We start from the raw sequence: 5557 nt of genomic DNA, 5'->3' as shown, positions 1-5557 counted from the left end.
AAGCCGAACAGTAATTGGAGCTGAGCCATTGAGCCGATGAACAGTAGTAGAGCCGATGAACAGTATTTTTTTCCGGTAGGTGTTTTGGCCAACGAAGTGGCGGACCTTTTTTCTAGTTTAATATGTTGATGATATTTAAAATTTAGGAAAATAACAAAACAAAACAAAAATTGTGACTGTAAATCAGCCACTTTCAATATATTCAACACAAGTTATTGCTAGTGCTCGTCATATTTATAAAACATTTTAAGTTATTGCCGACCCGTGATTTCACGAGTTTGGTGAATAACCATTGTAATTGGATACACGGTTCATATTCCAATCATAAAGACCCCTCTTCTAAAAGTGGGATAAAAAATTAATTAGGCATATTAAATTCAACGAAAATTCAAGCTTTTTAACATGAAAAAAAACGCCTTCAAAAGAAACATGCATAACTTTATCATCAATATTATTTTTTTCTTCTAACTTGCATCCTGTGACCATATCCACACAAACAAAAATTGATGAAATGATATATATATATATATATATATATATATATATATATATATATATATATATATATATATATATATATATATAGGGGCAGGATCAATGGGGAAGTAACCATTCGGGGGGAAGCGGGGGGAAGCAAAAAAAAAATAAAAATTTCGTTTTTTTTGAAATTTTTTTTTCTCGGCATCAAGATCACAAGAAAATATGAACATTTAGAAGAGACACTTCGTGATGAATGTTATTATTTAGGCGGGAAAACGATCGACAAAAATAACATTCAAGATAATATTGTTCGTGAAGAATATGAACGTTTTTTTTTCATGTTTTGTGAAGTAAAATTTTGCCCGATTTAGAGTTTTAGGGTTTAGGGTTTGGTGTTTTGGGTTTATTCCATAAACCCAAAACACCAAACCCTAAACCCTAAACCCTAAACCCTAAAACTCTAAACCGTTCGTGTTAAAAACTCAATCTAAATCCTAAATCTAAACCCTAAATCTAAACCCTAAACCCTAAATTTCTAAACCCTAATATCTAAACCCTATAAACCCTAATATCTAAACCCTAATATCCAAACCCCAATAGCTAAAACCTCAAAATACGCTCGAAAAACACGATAATTGTTATATATTACTTTTCGAGCGTTTTCCCGCCAAAATAAAAACATTTATTAAAAAGTATCTCTACTAAATGTTCATATTTTCATCTCATCTATAATGTTCGTGAACAATGTTTTTTAAAAAAACGAAAAAAAAAAAAAAGTTTTTGCTTCCCCCGCTTCCCCCCGAATGGTTACTTCCCTCTTGATCCTACCACTATATATATATATATATATATATATATATATATATATATATATATATATATATATATATATATATATATATATATATCACAATTTAAAACTATACAATTACTTTATAATACTTCTAATCTAATAAATTTAGATGTAAACTGTATTTGTTAGCTTTTTGAGTATTATTACCTGTATGTACATGCAATAAGCAAATTAGTGACCTGGATTAATAGAAATTTTTAAAACAATAAGATTACAAAATTTTGAAGTATATAGGCATAAAAGTGTAAACTCTTTCAAGATGTAGAACATGTAACACATCCATGAAAACATCATAAGTTTCTACCTGTTAGTAGTACAGGTGGCCAATTAGTTATTTGCATCCAATAAATCATTGTGTCAGCTACCAAAACGAACACATAGCCACAAGAGAAGGAATTACCAATTGATCTATTAAAACTTGACCCGCCCAAATGAAACCCACTCCAAATAAGATAACTACATCTTTATCCAAGTAACCCGGCCCACCTACTATAAACTCAGCATGGCCCACCTACTATAAACTCAGCATGCACAAAAGCCCTCAAATCAATAGCTTGTAAGAACCTTGACCCGATTTTCCTTATCGACTTTGACCTTACTTGACTTGAATGAGATCCACGCATTACGCATACACCCTAAAATGAAGTTGTGTAAACATATTAGCATACCCTAGGGCATTATTAGCATTTAAAAAATTTAAGGAATTCGGAAACTCCAAATCTGATATAATGACGACTACACAACCACTTGCCACATAACCCTCTTGTTTAATTTTATCATGATTATTACAGAAGAATAGTTGCATGCATATTTACTATTATGATACACCTCAATTATATACTATGCGGGTCAAGTACACGCGTTGTACCTTCTATTCAGAAGAAAAAGCTCCGCAACAAAATAAATAACCTTAACTTGTGAGAACTAATACTCAGTATTTGATGCTGTTGTACCTAAGGTGGGAGCAAAAAGGGCAAAAGTAAACAAACTGTAATACAAAATTCAAATATAACTTTGTAAGTAAGTATATCGATACCATGTATAGATGCACCATCAACAGGTATTACAACATCAGCCACCGGTGTCGTTGTAGCATGCAGACACTGTTGCGTTACGATGCAATCAGCAGGCAATAACTACAATATCGAATGTAGCACGTCACATATACGTAAGAACATCTGCAAGTAATATTTTCTCATATTTAATCAATAAACTGACGATAAAAACATAGTATCAAAACGGATTGAGAACAGGTCAGTTAGATTTTTACCGAGTCGAAAATAATCTAAAGATCAAAACATATCATCATATGTGTCTAATAAGGTCACTGAAATATAACAAATTAGAAGCCAGTAATACATATTAGTTAGTGGATACCTTCTATCCCTTCTTAGACTGGACAAGAGCATAATTATCAACTTCAAGCGGATGTGGCAAATGACAAAGAACGACATCAAGAAGCGGTTGTACTCCCTACAGATTAACATACCAACAAAAAAAAAAATACGTCATATTTACTAAAAGCTTTAAACATGATTGTCAAAAGAATAGAAGGCATTAATATTTGAACATTAAGGCTTACCTTGTTCTTAAATGCACTACCCATAAACACCGGGATAAACTTCCGTGCTATAGTTGCTCAGCGTATAGCGGCCTGTTCACAAAAAATAAATTAGACACAAGAACAGCATTGTAAGCACATATGTTAAAGTCTGTTTCATGACCATTTCCTTGATGAGTATCGAGATGAATTTTCATTACCATGTATGTAAAGCATATACTCGTCACGTAGTCAACCTGCATCAAGAATCGAGAAAATACATCAAAACATCACATAGATAATATTTGGTGCGTAGGGGCATAAACTGAAATTGACAAACAGTTTTAATAAATATATCACTGGCCTTTTGTTTACACTCGAAGCCAGTGCATCACCAAAAAGAGCTTGTACACGTATTTAAAATTGGAGAATATACATTCTGGAAAACTATGAAACCATAAAAAACTATGAGAGCCTAATACCCTATATGTTAGGTTCTGAAATTTATTGATCAAATAGAACAAAGAAAACAAATGAAAAGATACCATGACATCTTTCATTTCAATCCAAATGCTATGAGTTGGTTTGCATTGCAAATCATGAACCTCTACATGAATTATTTAGTATTTACTGAACTTCAACTTCAATGCTGAAAAATAAGGTGATAAAACGTACTAAAAATTTCACATCCATATATAGATAGATATAAAAACGAATATATCAGCAGATTATTATGACAAAGAATTAAGAGCAAGATAGATGAATACATATATAGATGGAATCGATTGATTCACCATCGAACTATATGAAATTGAGAATTGGGTAGGAGAATAAAACTTGAAATTGAATGTATTATGAAGACAAAGATACAATCAGTTACTAAATCCTTAAATTAACAATGAACTCATAATCAAAATATAAGATTGAAAACGAAATCAAATTACAACACACAAATACCTGGGTAACAAAATAAAGCCTTCAGCATGGAATTGGTCGCTCCGTTCGACATGGAATTTTCAGTCGATATTAGGCCGTTCGACATCTTGATTGGCGAAGAAACCTTAAATTATGACAGATAACTGTTGTTGATTTGGGTTAAAGAATAGAAACCCTAAAGTGGTGTCGGCCTGTTGTGTTTTTTTTTGGAATTGCTCTGTATGAGCCGCGAATAGAAACCCTAATTTGTTTTTGGGAGAGAAACTGATGGGCGTATTTACGGATAATATATATTGATTTTAACTAGAAAAAATTTCTACCTCGTGTTGCTGCGGTTGTATTCAACGTGCGGTCGAATTTGGATATATGTTGCTTGGTACCTAATAGATCTAATAGATTGAGTTGTTTGTTGTACGTGTGTGTATGTATATGGATGAAATATAGCTCGAAATATTTAGTGTTTTTTTAACGATGTCCGTTTCGCGCGTAGTTAGTCCCGTTGTATTCATTAGATTTTTTCGAGTTTAACAGTGATTTCAGAAAAATTTAGCTCGCGCCGAGCGAGAAGATAGGGCCCGTTAAAAATTCGGGTGGAAATAAATTTTTTTTTATTTTAATAAAATTATATGTTTACGCGTTCTACCCTTGAAAAAGTGTAAAGTTGAGGGACCGTTGTGTAAAATGAGGCGAATTTAAGGGGGCGTTTGTAGTGTGAACCAAACTCAAAGCGACAATCGAAAATAACTGAAACTACGATTTTCTCCATGACAATTAGTATGTAGGTATAATATAATATAATTTATACATATAAATCTACTAGTTAAAGACCCGCAACTTCGCGGGATTCTTTAAAAAAAAATTGTTATAGTAAAGTGAAAATGGGACTTTTATATGATGATTGATTATCACAATTTTATTAATAATGATATGTTGAACTTAAAATAACATGAAATACTAATCATATCAAAATTAACACTGTTGTAGTGGAGCAATAATTTTTTTTAAAACTATATACATATTCTATTTAATTACATAGTAGCATAGTAGTATGGTGAATATGTTCATAATAGTTTGTTTTGTAGTATCACATATCAGGTGCATGCCTTCACTCACATTCATCATGACCAGCTTGCAGAGTTCGTTTTCTGCTAACTGTTCATTCAATGCTTTCACAACAGATGATGATGTTAGTGGTCTGATCAAGTAGAAGTGACCCGTGAATTTACGGGGTTGGTTTAAAACCATTATGAATGATTGTTATCTTGATACAAAAATATTAAGTGAAATTACAGTTTTATTAAAGATCATACGAAAAAAGATTCAGTGGTAAATCGTCTGAATAGATAGGGAAAAAATAGAAGACGCATTTATCATCCACCACTTTAAATACAATGAATACGAAACTATATTCATGCTCGCTACATTAGATTTATGACGGAAAAGATGATAATACGTGTTTCAATATACATGTTAATTATAATTTATAACAGTACATCTATTGTATTGTGAGACTTTACCCTCATATCACCACTCAAATGTGCAATATATTTTGCCAATTTATTCAAAAGGAGCAACTCATGAGAAACTCAAACCGAAACTTGCGGTGTCACATATTAAATGTTACATAATCCATTAATAGAATCTTTAAGAGGAACGATATTTATATAGCTTTAGAGTCAAGTCAACAATAATGCACCATCAACAATTCTCTTTTGTTAGAATACATAGATAAACATTTTCTTGTAACT

The 5557-nt window shown here is 31.8% G+C and overlaps 1 long non-coding RNA gene across 4 annotated transcripts; it reads right to left on the bottom strand.

Annotated features, from left to right (window-relative positions):
• Positions 1-1517: 1517 nt before the first annotated feature.
• Positions 1518-4052, bottom strand: LOC139843606 (uncharacterized). 4 transcript variants are annotated; one of them, XR_011757635.1, is made up of 9 exons: positions 3831-4052; positions 3419-3522; positions 3238-3320; positions 3095-3130; positions 2916-2987; positions 2711-2806; positions 2370-2511; positions 2202-2286; positions 1518-1968 (listed from the first exon to the last, which is right to left on the bottom strand). It is a non-coding gene; the product is annotated as an uncharacterized lncRNA (long non-coding RNA). The 4 variants fall into 4 exon arrangements; XR_011757638.1 differs by having other exon boundaries at positions 2370-2469; XR_011757637.1 differs by lacking the exon at positions 3238-3320.
• Positions 4053-5557: the final 1505 nt, after the last annotated feature.

This window comes from Rutidosis leptorrhynchoides, chromosome 4, assembly GCF_046630445.1.
Source record: "Rutidosis leptorrhynchoides isolate AG116_Rl617_1_P2 chromosome 4, CSIRO_AGI_Rlap_v1, whole genome shotgun sequence".
Lineage (NCBI taxonomy): Eukaryota > Viridiplantae > Streptophyta > Magnoliopsida > Asterales > Asteraceae > Rutidosis > Rutidosis leptorrhynchoides.
The sequence above is the reverse complement of the archived record's forward strand: the minus strand, read 5'-3'. Positions and strand labels throughout refer to the sequence as shown.